The sequence below is a fragment of the Typopeltis vanoorti genome, chromosome 14, assembly GCF_054136105.1.
Source record: "Typopeltis vanoorti isolate ZY-2024b chromosome 14, IOZ_Tvanoo_1.0, whole genome shotgun sequence".
Classification (NCBI taxonomy): Eukaryota; Metazoa; Arthropoda; class Arachnida; order Uropygi; family Thelyphonidae; genus Typopeltis; species Typopeltis vanoorti.
In genome coordinates, this window is record NC_143562.1 from 104,461,797 (window position 1) to 104,485,833 (window position 24,037).

Genomic DNA, 24,037 nt, shown 5'->3' on the forward strand with positions numbered 1-24,037 from the left:
CATATTCTTGTTAGAAAACTGCTGTCTCTCCTGTAAAATCATAGTTAAACTTGTTTGCGAGGTTCTGTTAGTTTCACACTGTGATGCGAACAGATGTGTGGGGATGAGGAAGGGGATTCCACCAATGATATCCAGTAGTTAATTATTTAGAAAATGTCTAACTGCTACCTAATGACAAGAAAAAGTGAATGTAAAAAAAAAAAAAAATTGTGATGATATCTCTTGACACTGAACTAAAAATTCCTATAGTCTAAATTAGGGATGAATTTAGACTATATTTTGAAAATACCAAATTCATACTGCTATCTGTTCACACTACATTGAAATTAATGAAGCGAAAGGGAAAAAATGTGAGTGTATGTGTTTGTTTGTGGGGATGAGGAGGGGGACACCACTGATATCCAGTAATTAATTATTGTAGAAAATGTCCAACTGCTACCTATTGACGTCAATATAAAGAAAAAACACTGCTGGAGCCATCTGTTGACGCTAAACTAGAAATTCCCATAATCAAAATTAGGAATGAAATAGCACACATTTATATTGGAAAATTCGTGCTGCCACCTATAGACAAATATTCTTCTATAGTTGCACAATCGAGCCAAAGACCCCAACACTTGACCAAATATCCTCCCAGAATTCCAATCTCTAATCATTACCTAATGCCACACTCGAACCAAAGGCTCACAGCGCGTCACTGACAGATGGCGGTACATCCCACAATTCCATCCTCTTAACCAGGGTTTCTCAAACTTTTTCTATGCCGGAACACTTCACAAATCCTGAAATTTTCATGGAACACCTTGGTTATTTTGTAATATATTAATTAATAATTAATTGGTAATTTAGCTGATTTTTATTATTAATTAATAATTAATTTAATATCAATTATAGTTTAATTTAATTGATTTAATTAAAGTTTCAATAAGCCATCATTAAATTAATTTGTGCTGATTTTCATTGACATGTCCTATTCTGATCACCAAATATATTTATAATATTATTATAAGTACCTATGAGTGAATGCAGACTTTTTCTCCTGTGTGCTAGTAGTTTTCCCCACCTTTTGTACATCCTGGAGATCGCTTTGTAGGCTTGAGATGGATGACTCACTATCTGTTCCATCACAAACACCTTCGATAAGAGATTTCTTAATACCAAAATTAAACAAAGTCCCTTGTCTCTTATTCATATTGAAATTTAAATCTGTATTCTTATTACTTTTAAAAAAATCATGGCACTCCGGTTTCAGAACAGGCACTTGCACACTGCAATACGAACTTGCGAAGAAAGTATTCAGTAGAAATAGATTTGAAAACCGGATACAGACTACCTTGATCTTCAATTTCAGTGGAAAAATTCTCTTTATACTTTCTCACTGATTGGTCAATAACATTTGCAACACAGATATTATTTCGTTCAATTTTGAGAACACGCCGCCCATTGTTGTAATCGGCTTGCAGGCAATTTTTATGATCGGTCATAAACGGCAGTATTCCCTTTCCCAAATGTTGAAAGTTTCTATGTGTGAAAATTAACAATACACAGATGTTACAGATGCTATTAGGCGTTCTGGGTCTGAGCTTTTCCACATATTCACGAATATTATTCTCCTCAGAATATTTCCACTATAAAATATTTATTCAGGAAAAATGCTTAGAAAACTAAAATGACAAACTCCAGAACTTCTCGCGGAACACCTATTCACCTTCTACGGAACACTAGTGTTCCATGGAACACAGTTTGAGAAACCCTGCTCTAAACATTAACCAGAATTCCATACTCGAACCAAACACACACAACGTGACGTCAAATACGGATGGGTTTCCCCCCCCCCCAGGAAATTCCGAAGATTCCATTCTCTAAATAACAGCCAGAAATCCATGCTCAAACCAAAAGAAACAACATGACGTCATCAGTAACTGGGATCAACAGAGCATCACCCAGTATTCCATATACGAACCATTACCCAGAGTTCCACACTGGAACTTGGGTTTCCCCCAGGAAATTTCAAAGATTCCATTCTCTAAATAATACCCAGAATTTCATACTCGAACCATTACCCATAATGCACCTCTGCAAGCAAACAAAAAGAGGACACGTACAACTCATGCATCCAGGGTGACGTCACTGACTTCAGCTCAATGATGTCGCTTATCTACTTCTTATCTACATGACGTCACTTATCTACTTCAGTTCGATGACGTCACTTTTCTTATTTTATCTACATCTCAATCTGGTTTATAGTGACTCCCTACTACTAAGGCCTATGCCTTCTGCTATCTCATGGTACTGAATCTTTTAACTCCTTTAATTCTTCTATGGAGTAGGAAGAGCGTTTTTAGCGCTAACATTTTGTAACTAGGAAGGCAGGTGTCAACCCTCAGCTGCCTAAAGCTAAGACCATAACTATCGATGTTATGAGAGGCAGCTGGTCCAGGGTAAATAAGGCAAATGACTACTGCCATCTCAGGGGATGAAACCTTAGCATTGTGTCCTTTGTAATAGTATGAATTCTGGGTTGATTTTTTTTTTCTAGATGCCAGCTTAAAATCCCGCGTTCACAGGGAAAAAAAATCTTACTTCTGTTTGTCAGAGCTTGACTAACTTGACAATTGGTTGAAATAAGAGCTTTGAAAAGTTGCTATAGTTGGATATTAGAATCAAACCTATAATTTTCTTTTCTCTGGTAGTTGGCTAAAGAAGTATCTAATTTTCATATTTTATAGTTAAATTCCATCATAAGAGAGAGTAAATCAGAAATTTTCTGCAAAGGCATCATCATGATCATCAAACACTTTAAAGATTTAGGCTTATTTTGGCCTGTTCCAGCCTCAAAGGACAACAGAAAGGGTCTTCAATAGACGATCCGGTTTTCTTTTTCCTAATGGTTTATGATGAAGAACTTGTTTGGGTGGTGTTTCTTTTTGCATTCTTTTAAGATGCCCCTACCAAATGAATTTATAAATTCCATTTATTTTTATTTTTTTTGTTGAGATTGTCATTCCAAAATCTTCTACTATTACTTTTAGGTTCAGAATAGCTTTCTCAAAGAGTTTAAATTCACATTAGAGAATAGTTTATTGTCTTGATAATTGTGTCTATTTCATTTTTTATTATCCATTAAAATAAATAGAGTTACAGATAGGGAGCATCCTTCTCTAACTCCTTGATTTATATATTTCCAAGATGATAATTCAAATTTCAGTTGTATCCATATATCATTATCTTTATATATGTATATAATTGTTATTAGAAAATTATTTGCTGTTCGTCATTTTTGTAATATGTTATATAAAATCTTTCTTTTACTTTTTCAAAAGCTTTTTCAAAATCAATAGATGTGACGTGTTTCCAGATTTTACTCTCTTCTATTTATTATTATTATTATTATTATTAATTTTAGACGAAAAGTTGGATCTGTACATGAATGTCCTTTTCTAAAATCATTTCGTTCTTCCAGAATTAAGTTTTGAGAGTATTTTGAAAGTTGTTTAATTTTTTGCTTTGTATTTCGCAACAGACATTCAAAACATTTATGCCTCTATAATTTTAGGGTATTGTTTGATACATTTATTCTTTATTATCTTTTTATGAATAGGAATTATTATCGCTCTTTTTCATCCCTTTCACGAATTTCCTGTTGAATAAACTTTATTTATAAATAATTAGTGAAGTGATGCGTCAAGAGCACCACGTCACCCAAAGAAAGACATAAGTTCGATTCTAGTCGGCGACTAGAAAAATTTTTTCTAAAAGTTTCTTCGACCGGTACCCGAGTTAGTCGATATCTGACATGGACAAACGAGTTTTTTTTTTTTTTTATCCAGGAAACTCGGGTTTTCATGCATCATCTGGTTCGATCCCGTACATTAACTGGAAGCCGGCCTGCGGAACTGCTTTACTGCTGTTCTGTCGAAGATGCAGGAGGCTGGATCCCTGTAGTATGCTGGCATGCCAGACATACCGCATATCGCTCACGCTGCATGTCGAAAGATGGTGGGGAGAACAGTCGGAATCCTTGCTCCAAGAACAAAACATTGTGCATCTTCAGTAAAGTGGTGATATTTCACCGAGTAATGAAAGTCATCTACCAGTTAATGTGACTGTAATATGGTAATAGCTGTTATCATGTGATTGTTCATTGCTTTTTGAAAAGACTCTATAGAGATAATTCTGAATCACTATCTATTTTCATTCTTTTTATTTATAATGTCCTGTTCACTTTTGTGCCCGATTCTTGAGTATGTAAAGGGATTGGTTTTGTTAATCCCAGAAAAGCATGGACATCTTTTATTCTGATTTGGAGGTTTGTTTTGAAAGGGAATGTGATGGGTTTCGAGTCTAACCTCTTGCCCTTCAGGTCATAGTAGTCAATCCACGTTACAGTGGTCATAGTGGTCAATCTCATTACACTGCTAGTTAGGATGATATTTCCTAATTATTTGTTCCAAACGCAGTTACATTGTTCAAATTTGCAAACCTCCTTTTTAAGTGTTGCTTTGTCCTCCAGTCTTATAGTTTTATCCCTTTTTCTTCTTTTCAATCCAGATCCTAATATTTCTTTATACAGTTTTTTCACTACATTAACAAAATGCTATGTCTGTCTGTTTTTTTTATTTTATTTCTTTATTTTTTTATCAACGATGACGCCCGAATATACAAAAGTATTTGCTAAACAGTTCGAAGAAAATAACCTAATTTTTTTATTTCACAGTAAGTGGATCATTTTAATGTTTATTTGAATGTTAATGCTACTGTAATTGTCAGCCATAAATAAATGACTATACATGTAAATTACGCAATGAAATAAAGAATTTAATATAAACCACTAATATTCGTGATGAATGTCTCATCACATCAGAGTGAAAACACACAACGAAAACTGAAGCTACACGAAAGCAAAAAAAAAAAAAACTGAACAAAGGTTACAAAGTACTTCAGGTTTTTCACGTGTTTTCACTACTGTAAATTTATCTCTCCGCTTCGTTTCGTTATGTTGACGATGTGGGAGAAATGGAAAATTATACAGCTGAGACAAGTTGAGAAATCTAGTCTTAGAGAACACGAAGTTTCTACTAGCCACGGGATCCCATGGAACAATGCAAAAATTCCTCATAAAGGTCTTTCAAATTCGAGAGACTCTTATATGTATTTCTCTGGTTTATTCATTTGTCATGCCATACATGCAATTCTATTTACTGTGCGCGAATAATAGTTTTCTTGTGTTTCTAGATGCAATTCTAGATGCAAATATCTTAATTCAATGTCAGTGGTAAATTTTTAGTAATTCTCTTTTTAAACCTGCTCTGTGGAGTATACTTTTACATCTCATTACGAGCTTTGCTGTCCTTTTGCCTTTAGAACATCTTTCTTTACAATTGTGTTAATGAAAATGTTCTCAGTTTCCACGGGTTCCTAATAATACCACGTGACAGATCGGAAACGGTAGACCAGAAGTACTTTGTAATCATTGTCTGTACTTTTTTGCTTCGTGCAGCGGTTCTATTTTCTTTGTATGTTGTCACTCTGATGCTGTGATGAGATCATCACGAAATATGAGTGGTTTACATTAAATTCCTTATTTGATTACATAATTTTACATGTATAGTCATTTAATTATTTTAATGTTCAGTTTTACATCTTGACTCTATTTAATTATTATTATTAGTTTACTAATGAATTAAGTAATCGCTAATAAACCGAGCTCTCAATATATATTTTAAAAGTGTGACAATTTTTTATGCCCAAACTTAAAGCACAATTACACACTAATACCACTAAGTGAACGATTACTATACGTAAATATGGTTGCTCATATGGTGGCGCCATCTGGTATTCGAATAATAAAAGTACTATCATAGAATTTCACATGAAAAGAAATTTTACTCGGGAAGAAAATAATAAATCATCTCACGAAGAAGTTACTTGTATTATATTGATGATTTAATTTGATCAAATAAAAAAATTCTGTCGATAAAATAAATGAATTCGAATTTAGAAATGCCTTCACTCTCTAAACCAGTGCCATGAAGATTACCAAGAGGTTAAGCATGCCTTATGTTTATTTTATTCATATATTTATTCAGTTATTATTATTATTATTATTATTTAGTACCATCCCATCATAAATATCGATATATCCCGTGTTCGAGTTACCTCGAACACGGGCTATGTTAAGAGAAAAATGATGGGGACGAAGTCGTAGTGAATGAGTTATTAAAGAAAACAGCCTTTATATACCGCCTTACTCCCGAGATGACTTTATCTAAACTAATTATAAGAAGTCGTACACATCATTAGTTTCATAGTCTTATTTTACCAACCAAGCAACCTCAGATAAAAGCTATTTTGTGAGTCCCAGCACAAAATTTATTTAGAGACTCTGGCTACTTAGATTTTAATGATATTTTGTATTTAGAAATTTGACAAAACTTTTTCCAGCCGTTCCAATTTTTGTGTAAATCGGAGTTTTATGTCCATATGTTTTAATTTTGGTTCATTTAGAGTATTTCTGGCAAACGAAAAACTGATTTAAAATTGTATTAATAATTTTGCACGGATGAACGGATGATAAAAAAAATCGCATGTAGGATTTCTATTAAAATTTATTGACTCGCTTCAGTTTGGGTTTCAGGCAGGTGGTTTATAATGGCAAAATTAGGCAAAACAAAAATCACATGTATAGACAATAAAAATAAGCCCAAAACTTGCTAGCAATCTCGTAAATGCGCTATAACTTCCTGCCATAAACTTTCGAATTTAAAAGAATTACGACCAATCAATAGGGTTCTTTGAATAATAATTTTGTCACGGACATCATGATATAACTCTGTAGAAATATATGGAAATACTGTATATCTACAATCCAATATAATATTGTAATTGATGTTTTTTTTTTTTCGTTCCTTCGCAAACATCTCTGTAGGTCACATCATTCAACCGCTTTCCCCATACCTCATAATAACATCTGATGTGTAAAAAGTAAGCCAAGTACCGATGTGGTAGCAGTTACATGGTAACTGGCTTCGAAGCAGACATTATTCGTTTAATTGCTGAGAATGTAATTCATCCCTCTAAAATTCTTCCTAATAAAATTCAGAAAATAAAATTTTATATTATTAATTAAATAATAAAATACGGTATCCCAGAAATTTCATAAGTCGAGCAATCATTAGGCCTATTTTTCATACTGGTATTATATAACGGCATTCATAACTGTGGATTCCGAATATTCCATTTTACGAATCAGTAAAATAAATAAATTTTTATCTGCCTAGCTTCGTCAGTGGAAATATTCATAATGAGTATGAAGGTTAATAAATAAACTTGGTTTCAATTTCAATAAAAAACGGATATTCTTTTTTTTTTTTTTTTTTGAATAGGTGGCGCTACTAATGAGAACAAGCTTTCAAAGCGATCGAGCCAGAAAATAAAAAAAAAATGGTTTCACGTATTACATAAGACGATCATTTCTTTGTTTCTCGAACTGGAAGGAATCAATACGGAAGTTCAACATTTAGTGAACAGAAACGAAGTTGTAAATAAATTCTTGGAATAATGAGCTTTTCTTGGAACAACGAAAGAGCGTTCTTGTGAATTAGTGTCGCACGTTTCAGTAATTTTATACTCATTCCCACACAAGCGGATATAATTTGTAAATCAATAAGCCCTTCTTACTTGAAATTGATTAGGAGAAGTTCATAAAAAAAAACAAATGTATCTTTCTAATTTTTATGTATTTTGTTTTCTGCTTAGAACCGTTACAATTTTGAAAAGAAACTGAATTTTGTAAATATGTTCCGATCAAAAAAAAAAAAAAAAAGAAAGAAACAGTGGCTCTAGTTTCTAAAAAAATAATAATTTTAAACAATGTTTACTATCACTTATATCCTTTAACAAAGAACAAAGAGGTTTAAAAATACGAGAAAATATTCAAAGCAATATTTCGTAACATTTTTGTTCGATGTTTGTGTAAAAAAATGTCTTAAATTCCTTAAGTAATAGCTAATGATTTACAGCCTTATACTAAGAAGTCAATTTGAAGTTACACGTTCCACTCTTTTTCTCGTCAACGACCTAATAAAGGATTCTTATTTATGGACGAACGAACTTACTAATGACTCATCTAACCAAGCTTAACATAAGATCCTTCGTTATATCTCGGCTCTTATTAACGTTCTCGGAGTTCGGTTTATGACACAAATTGCGCAGTGATACAAGAAAGAAAATTTTATACGTCCATTGTACAGGGAGAGTCAAAGGCAACATGAATCTTTTGAATTTATGGATATGCTGTTGTACTTAAAATGTTTCAATATTAGAAAAGACTGGAGTCGTTTAAGTGCTAAAATTAGTTATCTTTATTAGCTTTTTTGTAATGTTTTGTAATTCACTGCTAGCTTATTAAGCTAGCTCCTTGCTAACTTAATAAGTTAGCAAGCTCTTTAAACTCTTTAACCTCTTTAAACTTCTTTTAAAAAAATTTGAGACACAATGGCCTGGCTTCCTGAATATCTATCTACACATAGATTAATGACGCTGAAGAAGATGATGAGGACACTGGGGGAGACTTCACACCTGTTTCTACACCAAAGACTCTCTCAATATGAATCCGAAAGAACATCAGAAGATCATATGCAAGAGGATATAACAACACATGATACCCAAGTCAGAAAAGAAAAGGTCCATCCAGTTATCCTCCGAGAAAAAGAAAAATGGACGTCAGTCTCTAGGTCCCTTGGAGAACAAAACATCAACTTCTCCTGGGCCGGAAATATAGAAGAGGCAATACAAATTCAACCCGAAATTGTTACAGACTACCGCAAGATGGCAAAAATGCTGGATAATTCCAAGATGCCTTTCCACACCTTCGCACTGGATAGCGAAAAGAACCTCAAAGCGGTACTTAGAGGGGCTGCGAAGGGAGTCACGATTGATGAGGTCACTGCTGATCTCGTCAACCAAGGCTTGATCGCAGTCAAAATGAGTAGGATGTTAAGATCAGATAGAAAACCGATGCCACTCGTGTTAGTGGAAATAAGCAACACACACAAAAAAGAATCAACGCACTAACTAATGTATGCAGACTCAAAATTGCAATTGAGCCGCTAAGGAAGAAGGCATCATTAGGGCAATGCCATAGATGCCAAAAGTTTGGGCTTGCCCCAAAACTCCGTAAAGCTTCCAACAGATGTTTAAAATGCATCAGTAGACCAGAGTCTGCTGATGAATTTTAAAGGGACATGCACCAAGCCGAAAACCACTCTGGCATGATGTGCAAACTGCAGAGGACCTCACCTCGCCAATTACAAGGGCTGCATTTTCCATGCAAAAAATCGTGGATCAACAAGAGCTAATCTTACCTCCCCCCCCCCCACACACACACAAAGACTCGATAAGCAGTCAAGCAAGTCGCCCTCCAGCTCAAATCGCCCCAGCAACACAGGAAGGAATGCGACCCACAATCATGACCAAAACATATTCTGAGGATGCACGAATCAATACTCGTACACCTCACGAGCAAGCAGGCTCTAATCTAACTTATATTTTAAATGCTTCACTTGCCGCCATGCTGCAGGAATTCTTCAAAATCTCACCAGCTTGAGGAAAGAGATTACTACAAGGAACCCAATCTATTTTGACAGCTCTTTGACATGAATAAAAAATTCAAACCCAATTTACTTATGACTGTAGCATGGAATGCTAATGGATTAACAAACAAAATCTGGAAGCTCCAAGATTTTGTTTGTTAATCCATTAACATTCCTGACATCGTTGTAATTAACGAGACACACTTGAGGCCAGCAAATAACCCAAGACTCCGAGGCTTTACCATGTACAGAAACGGTCGACTGGGCGCAAGAGGTGGATGCACCGCCATCTACACTAAAAGCTACCTGAATACAGTACCCAACCCACAAACTACGAACTTGGAGGTACACACCAGCAATGCTGGCAAATTCAAAATTTATGCAGCATACAATCCTCCAAGCATTCTACTTCTGACATCTGATTTAGAGTCTATCCTCGGATCCAAAGACTCCATAATCCTAGGAGGAGATCTTAACTCCAAACATACAGCTTGGTTTAGCTCTTCAGTCAACACCAAAGGTCACACTTTATACAACTACGCAATGCTCAACTCAGCTGTTGTGACTGGTCCCATCGAGCCCCCCCCATTACATTCCAACAGGAAACCCAGATGTTCTAGACATTGTAATTTTCAAAAACATCAGATACCACTACCATCTAGAAACAATAGGGGAACTCTCATCTGACCACAGTCCAATCCAGCTTAAACTAGATACTCAAGAACAGCTCTCACCCCAGCACTCCTTATAGCATGGGATAAACTGAACAAAATTCTCCCAGAGTACATCGGCCCACTGCCCATCATTCACAATAAGGAGGAGATAGACATAGCTGTAAACAATTTAACAAGTTAAATTCGCAAAGCAATAGCTTCAGTTGCACAAAGTACTATCAACCACTTGACCGATCAGATCCCAGAAGAAATCATGGACCTAATCAGAGCGAAAAACAAAGCTAGAAAGAGATATCAAAATACAAGAGCACCACAAGATAAAACAATATTAAACACCCTTAACAGAAAAATCAGAGAAGTCTTCAAAACCTCCGAAATCACGAATGGGAAACCAAATTAGCCACAATCAATTCAGAAGACCACTCTCTGGAAATTCCTAAAAATCCTTCGCACCAAAAGACAACCTCTATTTCCCATACAGACCAAGCAAGGAATAGCTCACACAAGTAAGGATAAGGCAAAAGCCCTTATAGACAATTTGAAGGAACAGTGAAGCCCGTCACATGAAAGCTTTGATATTAGTTTCATCTATAAAATTCATCGCCAGGTCAGAAAAGCTTTACATCATCATATGGATAACTTAGAACCCATCTCTCCCATCACTCTCGCAGAAATAATAAACATTATAACTCATTTGAACAGCAAAAAGGCTTCAGACCCAGAAGTGTAATAAATATGCTACTAAGAAAAGCTATAATACACATACTTAATATAACAAATGCAATCATCAAATTTCATCACTTTCCGATAACCAGGATCCCCAACTTCCTGAAAGTTATAGACCCATTAGTCTCATATCAAGCCTTGGAAAAGTCACAGAAAAGGTTGTCCTCATAAGGTCACAAGCACTTGCTGACAATCTTAGAATAATCCCTGACGAACAATTTGGATTCCGTAGGGAACATTCTACAGTGCAACAGATACATAGAATGGTAGAACATATAGCAGGTGGATTTAATTGGAATCTCCACACAGCAGCGATCTTCATTGATATTGCGACAGCTTTTGATAAAGTCTGGCATCAGGGTCTTCTCTATAAGCTTATAGACTTTACGGTTGCAATAAAAGTAGTTAAACTAATCAAATCATATTTGATTTCTAGATATATGCAAATCAAACTAAACGGAACAGTGTCATCCAAACGCAGGATCCGTGCAGGTGTGCCACAGAGCTCTCTTCTGGAACACTTCTGCTCTCGATCTACTTAGCCAACATCCAGCCAAACCCGAGAACGATTACCTCAACACTATACGCGGACGATACTGCGATACTATCTGGATCTCTCAGTCCCCAATTGTCAATTAAAAGATTAAGACTTTACTGCCTTGAAGTCATGGCAGTAAAAAAAGAACAGCCGTACTATTCTCCAGAAGAAAGGTCCCCAACAACGACATTCAGCTCAACGAAGTCAAGATCCCATGGGAGAAAGAAGTTACATATCTTGGAGTGAAACTAGATAATAAACTCCTATTTAACAGTGACATCAAACTAATAGGATCGAAGACATCAAGAGTAATTGCACAACTCTAATCCTTGATCAGCCGCAAAAGCAAATTAGACATCCAAACAAGCTAACACTGTACAAAATGGTAATTTGCCCAGTTGTCACCTACGCTTCTCCAGCATAGAGTCACACATCTGAAACTAACATATTGACTCTGCAAAACATCCAGAATGAGTGCCTAAGGATGATCCCGGAAGCTCCATGGTTTATTAGAAATTTCCAGATCCACAATGAAGTAAACATTCCTAACATTCCTTCTCTTCTTCTTGATTTAGCAGAAACATTCCTTCATTCAAACCCATTGATCAAGCAAGATGCCAACTACAATGAAGCAATTCACTGCAAATATAAAAGACCAAATTCAATTCTACTACAAACCGAAGATAGTTAACTTCATGCCCCTTAAGAGCGAGCTCTAAGCTCAATAATACTTCATCGATAGAATCTCTTATACAGATAAAGGGGAACCTGAAAAGCATTTTTGCTTCTTTCCATCCAGCCACTGGCGTTAACTGTTAACCCATTTAACTGTGGATTGGATACTTGGCAATACTGTGGCAGCCCGCCACTGTGGGTGATTTTCGTCACCTAACTAAAAGCATTGATGCTCTGAATATCTAATATCATACATTCTCCCTCAGTCACTCATCGGAGAGAAATTTGAAGGTGGTGCTCCGAGGAGTGACAGAAGATATCAACAATGAGGAAATAGCAGATCTCTGCTACCACAGACTACCACCAGTAAAGGTCAGCAGAATGTCATGTGCTTACAACAGCCCGATGCAGTGGTGTAGCTAGAGCTTTTTCCCCCGGGTGGTCCCTGAGTTTGCCGACCCTCTCAATACACCAAAAAGACTAGAGAAAGTCATAACGACGTATAGGGAAATAAATTAAAACATTCTGTTTATTTTTGAAGTAAAACTTTAATTTCAACATTCTAAAATGTTATTTTTCTTGTTTTTCTTTTAGAAAAATCGTCGATGACATTGGTGAAATCTATTTCATAGCAATGTAGGTAATTCTTAATCGATTTTATTTAGAAAAACTCCTCTCACAACTAGCGACACTTACAGCAATTGTGAGGAAAATTCGCAGTAGTATTACAATATTTGGAAATGAGTTCTCGAGACTGTATTTTAGAATTAACTGCAAAAGTTCAAAAAGGTTCAAAGTGCCGCCCGGGGAGGACCACCCCCTTCTAGGTACGCCTCTGGCCCGATGCCACTGGTTCTTGTGGTGATTCAAAACTCCTATAAAAACATGATCTGACATCGATCTGTCGACTCATGATCATGCTTGAAACTTTAAGGAAAAGAGCTTCATCAGGTCAGTGTCACAGATGTCAGAAATAAGGGCATGATCAAAGGCTCTGCAAGGCTGACTCTAAGTGTCTGAAATGTGGTGAAAGCCACCCCACAAACACTGATTTTGATACTGCTTCCCAGATGAGTATGCCAATTTCAACATACACCAATATTAGCAGCACTGCTATAAAAGCAAGTATCTGCCACTTTTGCGATGGTTCTTGATTTTCACTTGCAAAGAAAAAAAAACTTATGCTTAGTGATGGAAAAGTTAATAGATTACTATAATCCTAATACAGTTATTAGTTTTGGAAGTATCAAAGCTTTACAGAAACATTCAAATTTGCCACATGAAACCGTGAAAAGTTTGTTAGCAACACAGCCTACTTATGTGAAACATGAAACCATTAGAAGAAAATTTAAACGCAATCAAATCAAAGTCCCGACACTTTTACACACTTTTCAATGTGATTTGGCTGATATGTTATCCCATGCAAAAGAGAATGGGGTGTGGGTTTCCTCCTTAAATGCATTGATTGTTTTTCCCGATTTGCGTAGGTTCGAATACTGAAGAAGAAATCAGCAGACGCTGTTGTTAATGCTTTCGAGTCTATTTTTAAAGAAGTGCCATGTTACATAAACATTGATCAAGGAAAAGAGGTTTGCAACAAGAAAGTTTGTGCATTGTTTAAGAACCATAATATTCATTTCTACACGACCAGTAGCGAAATGAAAGCACCCATTGCAGAAAGATTTATCAGAACATTGAAAACAAAGATCTACAAATGGATGACTTATACTAAAAGAAAATGTTATACGAATGTTTTGCCGACCCTTGTACATACGTATAACCTCACACCACACCGCATTATCGGTATGGCTCCTTCGGAAGTTAACATTCACTACGAGGATCGTGTTTGGAAATATTTGTACGGAACCCAAGAGGAGAGTACCAAACCAAAATTTCAAGTAGGTGATAGTGTGGTTTTAAGTGATGATACTCACAACTTTAGAAAAGGGTTTTGGGGTAACTGGGCACGATAATTGTTCACTATTGCTCAGGTTATTAATAGAAACCCTGTAGTATATAGAGTTCGCGGTCGGAACGGACAGATAGTGGAGGGAACTTTCTATGAACCTCAGTTGCAAAAGGCTGATATACCCAATGAACTTCTGGAAGACGTGTATCTAATCGAACAGGTACTTAAACAACGCAAACAGAAAGGAAAGCTTCAGTATTTTGTTAAGTGACTCGGTTATCCCTCATCGTATAATTCTTGGGTTCGTAGCGAAGATGTTTTACTTAACCCTTCCTGGTAACGCCAGTATGAAAGTGTTTCCTACTAACACGCAAACGAAATTTCAAGTGGAATTACCGCATGAGATCAGACTTAAAGATAAATGGGAAGTTGCTCTTGCCGAAATTCATCTTCCGGGAGAATTTAATAACATCGATTCCGGTTACGATGAGTTTCATATGATACGTGGAGTTGGAGGAGGAGTCAACACTATTGACAACAACAACATCACAGGAAATAAAGTTTTCGAAAAGTCTAAAGAAGGATTTTACAAAGTGAACAAGATTCCCCATAGCAGTTACAATTCACCCTCTGAACTTCCTCAAGCAGTGTTTGATGTGAGTTCTGTGATTACTGGAAAAAAGAACCAAAACAACACCATTTCTCTGACAGTCCCAAAAGATTACAACCTGTTGTTTCCCAAGGAGACCTCGGGTTTGGGCCTTCTACTGGGTTTTAATCAGATTGGTGTTAAACTGAAAAGTACAATCACTGGGAAATATCCAGTTGATATAACGAGGGGTGTAGCCGCATATTTTGTTTATTCTGATTTAATCCAAGAACAGATAATTGGTGATGCATGTGCACCATTGTTTCGAGTTGTTCAGTGCAGCACCAAGTGTTCCTTCGTTTTTGCTCACCCTGATTATTATCCGTTACGAAAACAAACATTTCAGTCAATTAGCATTGAAATTCGTTCTGACAGCTGCGAGTTGTTCGTGGCGGCAAGACAATAGTTAAATTATAGTTCTGACAAGTGAAGGATGACTGATTATCTCAGATATTACATAATGCAGGCAGGTGGGGCTCAAATGTTTACGGGGCCCGAAAACAGCGTGCGTACGGATTAGGTAGCATTTTTAGAAGTGCCTTCGCCTTTCTAAGTCCACTTTTAAATCCTGCAGCTCAATTTGTCGGTCGTCAAGCCTTAAAAGCCGGTCAGCATATGATAGGAGATGAGATGTATTGGAAGGGGTACCTGTACGTCGAGCCTTTATAAACAGAGCATCAGAAGCTGGGAAAACCATTGCTGAAAAGGCTCAGAATCGATTACTTCAGAGAGGTCAAGGAAGCAAGAAGAAAAAAACGAATATTAAAAAGCGCAAGCGAGATGACATCTTTTGCTGAGGATATGATAATCTTTTTTTCCCACCTTCGTCTCAATATGTGTGTGGAAAGAAGTTCTTATGTCACTTACCAACCAATATCCAGTACTGACAGTGGAGGTCCTGTGGAATTTTGCATACCAGGTACATCTGAAGAATACTTGGATTTGGGAAAATCATACCTACGCATTTGTGTGCGCATCACTGACAATGATAATAAACCTATCGAAGATTATTCATTTGGTGTTGTGAATAATTTTTTCCATTCCCTGTTCAGTCAAATTGACTTTTTTCTCCAAGATAAACTAGTGAATGTGGTATCAGACACGTATCCTTATAGGATTATATATTGAAAACCTACTAAATTATGACAGAGATGCTAAAAACAGTCAACTGACAAATGAACTATTTGTTAAAGATGATGTGGCTAATGTTAGTGATATGTTTACCAAAAGTGAATGTAGGATCCGTAGACGACAAGATCGAATTAACCAATCGAAAAGTGTCGAGATGCTTGGGCGAATACACGTTGACATCATGCATTAAGACCGGTACTTGATCAACAACGTTTCTGTTCGTGTTCGTATGGTTCGCAGTTCTCCCGAATTTTGTTTACTGACTGCAAATGCTGATGCTAAGGCTAAAGTGCAAATTGAAGAGGCTACACCTTTTGTCCGCAAAGTCAAAATAAACCCAAAGATTCAACTGGCTCACCTGTCTGTGTTAGACAAGTCAAACATGGTATATCCCATCAATCGTATGCAAGTGTCTTATTTTTCGATTCCCAAAGGCATGTCAGATGCCACACGAGACAATCTGTATCTAGGTGAAATACCATCTAGATTGTCGCTAGTGATGGATTTAATGGCACTTTCAACAGAAATCCATTTCATTTTCATCATTTCAATCTGAATTTTCTTGTGGTGACAGCTGACGCTATTCAGTATCCCTCACAACCTTTGACTCCGAACTTCAAAGAAAGGCATCACAGCAGATGTTATATGTCACTGTTCACATCGCTAGACAAATGGAACAGAGACTGTGGTAATGACATTTCTTATGAGGAATACGTAAAGGGAAACGTTCTCTATGGATTTGACTTATCGCCAGATCAAAATGCTGTTGCCCCCCATGTCAGCCTGTTAAGAAGAGGAAGTGTGCGACTCGAAGTCAAATTTGCTCAACCTCTTCCTGAAAACATCACAGTGGTTCTTTATGCAGAATTTGAGTGTACGTTATCCATAACAAAGGATCGTTCTGTGTTACTGGACTATGAACACTGAACAATTAGTAAGCATACTAGAATTAGAACCCACAAGAAAAGTGGGTTTAGGAGTTTGTGCTCGTGATGAATTGCCACAACATCCGATCAGACAAAAACAGTCGATGTTTGTCGTGAACACAGATCCGACCTGGTTGCCAGGACAACATTGGCAAGCTATCTATATTAAAGACAAACACGGCGATTTTTTCGATAGCTTCGGTCGTCCACCCGAAAGCGATATTGTTAACTTTCTGAATATCAACACTAATAAATGGCATTATAATACTGTAACTGTACAAGCTAAGGAATCTGTCACATGTGGTTTGCACTGTGTATATTTTTTAATATTGAGATGTCGTGGTCTTTCTATGCAAAATATTATTCTAAGGATTTGTAGTTAAATGATATTGTAGTAACTTATGCTGTTACAGATCATTTGCTGAAAATAAAAAATAGTTTAAAAAAATTGTTTTTTTCACTTACCATTTTTTTCACACCAGTTTTTTTTTTTTATTCCCACGCAGCTTTCGGGGAGATTAAAAGAGGAACTTGGTATTGGTTCTTCGAGCTCTCCTGCGGGCAGGGAGTGGACTGGAAGCATTATCCTCACTGAGACTGGCTAACGTTGATGGTTGACGGGAATAGTTCTGGGTATTCGGTTTGTTCAGTGCAGGTTCTGGATGTGACAGTCTATGTTCCTGTTGCTCTCCTTCTGTGTGAGCCAATTGGTTTTTCAACCCTAAATACTTTTGCAGAACATTTAAATATGCTTTTACTTTTTTCATCTGCATGTTTATTTCTTATTTTTAAAATGTCACTCATTTCATCATCGAGTGTGTACAGTTCGCGCTGCTCTGGTGACTGGAGTAGCGTAAATTTTTTAAACATATTCATTTTCTAATAAGTGAAAAGGAACAATGATACTGCCTAATAATGGGAACAGTGCTCCCCCGTGCTGTAAAACCAGTTTTCTTCTAGTCATGAAGGGAAGGGATTTGTTACTTAGTGCTCTTATAATTTTTTTTTCCTTCGTAGGCGTGACTTCTGGTTATGTTTTAGTGGAATATTTCCACATAAAAACATTTTTGCAGATTTCACAGAGTGTGGTGATTTGGCTGGAAGTGCAGTGTTTTAGAGCATCGTTTGCTTGTTTGGGAGAGGAATGAGATAAGTACTTGGTGAGATATTCATAGCGTTTTTGTCTATCAGCCACTCAGGGATAAACACTGTATTGGGTTCTTCTCCTGGCAAAATCCGTGACCTTAAGCGTAAAATATCAGGTGTTTCCTGTCTAAAGTCTAAAACTAAATGAGTGGGGGTTCCCGTGTTGCATCTTTATAAATCTGAACTAATACGTTCGTTTCTCCTGGAAATACTTGGGAAGCTAAATGAGAAAACTATAAAGAGTCTCGGGGATTTTTAAAAGCAATAACATAATGGCTATTGAGAGAAATTGTCCGAAAATGTGTACCTTTACAGAATAAATTTTGTGTCAGTAGAATGACACTGAGGTTACGGCTATGTGAACCTTTTATGAAAACATCGGCTATTTCCGTGCTGCCCTTAGCCTGGTGAATCAAATCATCAATTATGAGTAAATTTCTCACATTTGAATCAAATTCAGGTAACTTCAAACCATTCACGAATTCTATGTTGGTAAATTTTTTTAATTTAGCCTGATTTTCACTGTAACAGTAAACGATTCGCTCTGGTGGTTTGATTAGTTGATTACAAGGTTCTATGAGAGACAACACGAATGCTTTTTTCCTGACTGAGTAGCTCCAGAAATAATGCATGTAAATAGATGTATGAACATAGCGAAAATGATTAACATAATTAGACTGTGATTATTTTTATATAATCAGAGATCATGTAAAAACAGATAAATAGCTGTTTTTAATATAAAAAATCTCCCCGTCAAGATTTCTTTTTTTTTTTTATCACAGTCACCATGTAATCATACCAGGACGACTTTTTCTTTTTAAATTCTAAGGGGGGGGGGGAGCTATTGTGGAATAATAGTAACAATAACAGTGATGTGAAAACTGTACAAGAGAAGGGCGACACTGCAAATTATCGTGTTGGGAAACAATCATGGATTTTTACCTACCAGGTAGAATGTTGTTTAGTTTTCTGTCCCATAGATGGCATCTTTTGCTTATGGGGTATGTGAGGAATTATCCTTTAAAATACCCATAGGGAAAGTGCATGTGTCTGTTGACACTATGCGCTTCGCAAAAGTGTATCCAAATCTTTTTGTTACGGCGGTCGTTTTGAATTGACAGCTCCATTTGTCTCTATGGACAGAAAATGGTACAGGAATTTGGATGTTTTGTGGCTCACCCCTTACTGCTGCTATCATAGATTCCAGATTAATCTCAGTGGCCACGCGAGAATTTAAAGTAATGCCTTTGCATTTAGTCACAATCTTACTCCCCCCCACGTTCTGTAGGCATAAGATTTGGGGCCTGTGGTAACAAATTCAACGATAAAGTCACCGTCGAGTTCGTCGCCTAGCTCCCCAAGGTTGACCAGTGGATTGTGAGTATTTGCCCGGTTTTTCACAGAAAATGACAGAATCGGTATCGGTATACAAAAGCCGTCTTTGCAAAGGTTCCATGACCTCATATAACTTTATCCTACCGTAAGCAGCTACAAATGAAGAGATGACAGCAATCCCTTTCCTATTTTCATGCTGAGTGCCTTCAATAGGAGAGTAGGCAACCATCATCTGTTCTTCTGAAACTAACCTGGCAACTTGGATAACTTTACTGTTATCTAAAAAACGTTCTACTAGGTTTTCATAAGAGGACATCACCTGTGTCTGAGTTCTTAACATTCTCATACCAAGCCCTCCCCATAGGGAATTCAAACAAAGCTTAGCAAGTGAACGTTTACCAGGGTTTTTACTAATGTGTTCACTATTTAACATAACACCTTCCCTTAGTAAAAACTCATCCAGATAAGACTGTCGGTTTTGACCTTCAAGCCATCCAGATGCTTCCTGTTTCAGCTTCAGAAAGGTATCAATGTAGTGAGCAAAGAAGTTTTCTTCACCTTCAAATTTTTGAGAAAAATGCCACACCTCATAAAATTCTATAACTTTATAACCGCGAACACGTGCTAAATCTAATTCTGGAATGCACCAAAAACCTGTAAAAGATCGGTCCGTATGAGAGCATAATGGGGCCATTTCGGAAGGACACTTTCCACACAGAGGGAAGATTAATTTTTCGTTCACTGTTATTGGCAAAACCAGTAAAGAGATCGGTAGGTGCTTCCACTTTTGAATGGCAAATACCAAAGTATACCCCAGGAGAATAGTCAAAATTATCGAGAATAACTTCGGGATGCCCCACAGGAAATACCTGGTATTTCATTACCCATGGATAAAGGCTATTGAAGTCCAAATAGCGAATAATTTCCCCTTCTGACTGAATTTTGTGATACATTTTGTAACAGTCGGTTCTGCCACCATGCAGAGCACTACGAGGTAAAATGGGATCTGGAATATTAAGAGCAGCAATAAAGTTTTTCAAGGCTGTGTTTTCAGAAATTTCTGTATTAAATTGGCATTCCCAAATTGAGATCACATCGAATCCTTTGCTACGAAAATAGTTTTTGCGATCCTTCGTTTGCTCAAAAAGGGAAATCATGTCTGTGTTTCTGTATGGTTGGAATGTACCTTGGTCTGTAACTTTTTGGCACCCATGATGGAAGCAGCCATAGAATTCATATAAAAAGCTTCCACATTTCCCATCGACAAAATAAGCTCTGATGTGGACTTCTCCCCCCACAGAATGTGTATGTTGTATGGTTGTATGGTTCTGTTTTTCTTGCCATTTGAGCCAAGCCAAAGCCTTTTGACTTTGCATGTTTGCCCCTATGTAACCCCAAGCAGGAAGTAGTATGGTCAATGTGTTAGGTTTCAAAAAGTTTTGGAGAAATACTCTCAAACATACTCCTGCAATTGTACAATTGTAATGTCATGGAGAAAGGGATCAATCTGGGTGAGCTGTATGAAGAGAGTGTGAAAAGTGTTGCAACTCTCACGCAAAACACGCATGTCATCTTTCATGTAAGCCAATAGTTCCACTTTCAGACAGTATTCAGTGTCTAGCTGATTTTCGTACCAAGTCTCAAACTCTGTACGAGTTTCATTGTTCATAAATTTCGGCTGGAAATATGATTTTTGGGGATGACTCCACGATAATCCAGAAAATCGGATGTGTGAAACTTACGAGGAAAGAAACCATTACGAACTTCTGGGAGATTGAACATGGCTGGTAGTTTCCTCAGACCCACACTAATGTAGGAAAAACTATCAATAAATGTGATGTTTAAAGTGTCATAATACATAGCAAGTATCTTCGGTCCATCAAACACTACACGGGGTTGGAAATTTTTTGAAAAAAGATATTCCAAAATAAAATACCTGTCAAAACCACGAAAATTGTGTGCAATCACACAAATATTTTCGTATTTTGGTTTGACAGTCCGAAGGATCCCACCATCTCGATCCCTTTTCATGATATTCTTGACAGAAAGCAATTCGTCTAGGAACTGACCCACAGAGTTTTCACCCCAGAACGCGCATCGTGACTACCAAAATCAGGTATTCATAATATTGGAACATGACGATGATTTTTAGCAATAGTTTCTGTGTCAAAAAAATCATAGAAACCTGCTTATTTGAGACCTCCGATTTTTGCACAAAACACATCTGTTTTGGATGAACTAATTTGCAGTGGTGGTAGAAATTTTCAGCTGGACAGACATGGTTTTTATCTGTAGTGAAAGTAGCCAAACACTGTCCTTAACGATGGAGTTTTGAACAAATATGTGCAAATTCACACAATTGTTGCCATAGAATCTATTGCATGACTCACACAAAAGAAGGTTCTGCACACTATGACTTGTGTTTGTGCAACAACAGATGCACACATTTTTACATCTATGCATTTGCAATTCGATTGCGTTTTTGTATGTTTTTAAGCAATTGGGGCAATAACAGGAACGCCCAAATAGAGCTGGCACACTAGGCACAAAATCATAATGAGAGCTGTGGTATAAAAGACAGATCTGTTTACTTGCATTTGGTCCCCGAAACACCACAGAAAAATCAGCATCTATCGAAAAAATTACAATTTGGCATTCCGGAGTCAAATGCTTTTGAAACAGACCTGCTTCTGGAATACTGCAAGAAGTGAATGGAACCCCTGCAATTTTGTGGAAAGTTAAAGCCCTCTTTGTTTGTAACTTGTTACGATGTAACCACACTTGTCTGTATGTTTGGGCATCATCCCTGTGTGCAGAAACACCTAGAACAAGTGCTCAGGCCATGCAAAGATTGTCTTTGTTGGTAATTTCCACAATCGTTTTTTTTATTTTTACAAATTCATCCAGGCTAAGCACACTGGATCTGCCTCCACCATTGTTACTGATGTTAATAAGTACAATATCAATAGTAAGACCATTTGCCAAAAGAAACTCGCGTTTTGATTGGGTGACAGCATAAAATGCATACTATCCTTTGGATAGTTAATTCAGAAAGCAACATGAATGGTAAGTTAATATTGCTTTCTAAACTGGATGCACTAATGCCCAACCGAATGTGAGAAAAAGTCCCAAAACTTGATAAACGCTGAATGATCTCATTAAGCATATCTCAAAATATTTAAAAAAAAAACATTCTGGTGGTAGGAGTTCAAGATCACGAAATCAAATTTGATACTCCATTTGATGCGTTTGATATTTGATAGAATTACGTGATCGGCCCACTGAAATAGTATAAAAATCCCTGTAGAGTGAGAGATCAGTAGTGGTGGAAGAGCTTTTAGTTTCACATTCAGAATGTAAAAATTGTTGGCGTTACGAGAGCTTCCAGCTACACCAGTAAGAGAAACACATGGATTAAGGCCATGACCTGTGTGTTGTTGTTCATATTCACTTACAGATGAATCTGTTAAATCAACTTCGACAATAACTGTTGCATGATTATGCATAATGCCACCACTAACAAACCGAATGATTGATGATCGCTATAAAAAAATTACTTTCTAAATTCAGAAATCTCTTTTATAAATAAATGTTAATCATCACAAAGTAATTTTGCAATTGCGACACTACATGATCCTTTCACTAACACAATTTTACTAAACATCAGCCCTCAAAACTTTTCCCAAAAACCCTAACAAGCAAAAAAAAATAATAAAAAATAAAAAATGACTTATGGACATTTCACTAAACACGAAACAGTTTGAAGTATTTTTGTGAACATGTTTTTAATTCCATTGCAAAACCACCTCATAAACTTTTAATTCCATTGCAAGACCTTATAAACTTATATTAAAAACTTAGACATTAAAAAAAAAATACTTTCTAGATTTCAGATAAATGTTACTCACCATAAAGTGTTTTTGCAATTTCGATACTACGCGATGGTTTCACTAACACAATTTACTAAACATCAGCCCTCAAAAACAGACATTAAAAAAAATGCTTTCTAGTTTTCAGATATAATGTTACTCAACATAATGTGTTTTGCTATTTCGACACTACATGATGCTTTCACTAACAAAATTTTACTAAATAACCACACTTGATATCTTTTCCCAATCAATAACAACAACAACAAGAACAACAACAACAACAACAAAAAAAAAATATATATAATGACTTATGGGATCTCACTTAACATAAAACAGATTGAAAATCATGAACATGATTTTTAATTTTCCATTGCAAAAACCACCTTATAACTTTATAGACAAAATTTGTTAATGTAGTCGCTAAAAAAAATTCAACTAATGTTAATATTTTCTAATGACATAAAATTAACTTACATTTTCTCCAGGAAAACTCATTTTGGAACTACGAACTTCTGAATGCATACAGATATTCCAAATACTAGAAAGACAAAGGGAAGAACTGAGCCCATTAGTCTATTTATAAAAAATCAGAACCAATGGAAAACCAATAACGACAACATGTGGCATCAAATAAATTAGTTCTCATCGATCACACGAGGTCAAATTGCAAACCTTTGCTACCCAACAGTAGTGTAATCAATTTCTGTACACCTCGAATACAATTAGTCACAACAGAAATCATGAGTAATGTACAACCCTGGGAAAAAATTTTACTATTGAAGAAACTGCAATATGTCTATGAAAGGAAGTGATTCAAATAACTTAGTTCTCATCATCACATGAGGTCAAATTGAAAACCTTTG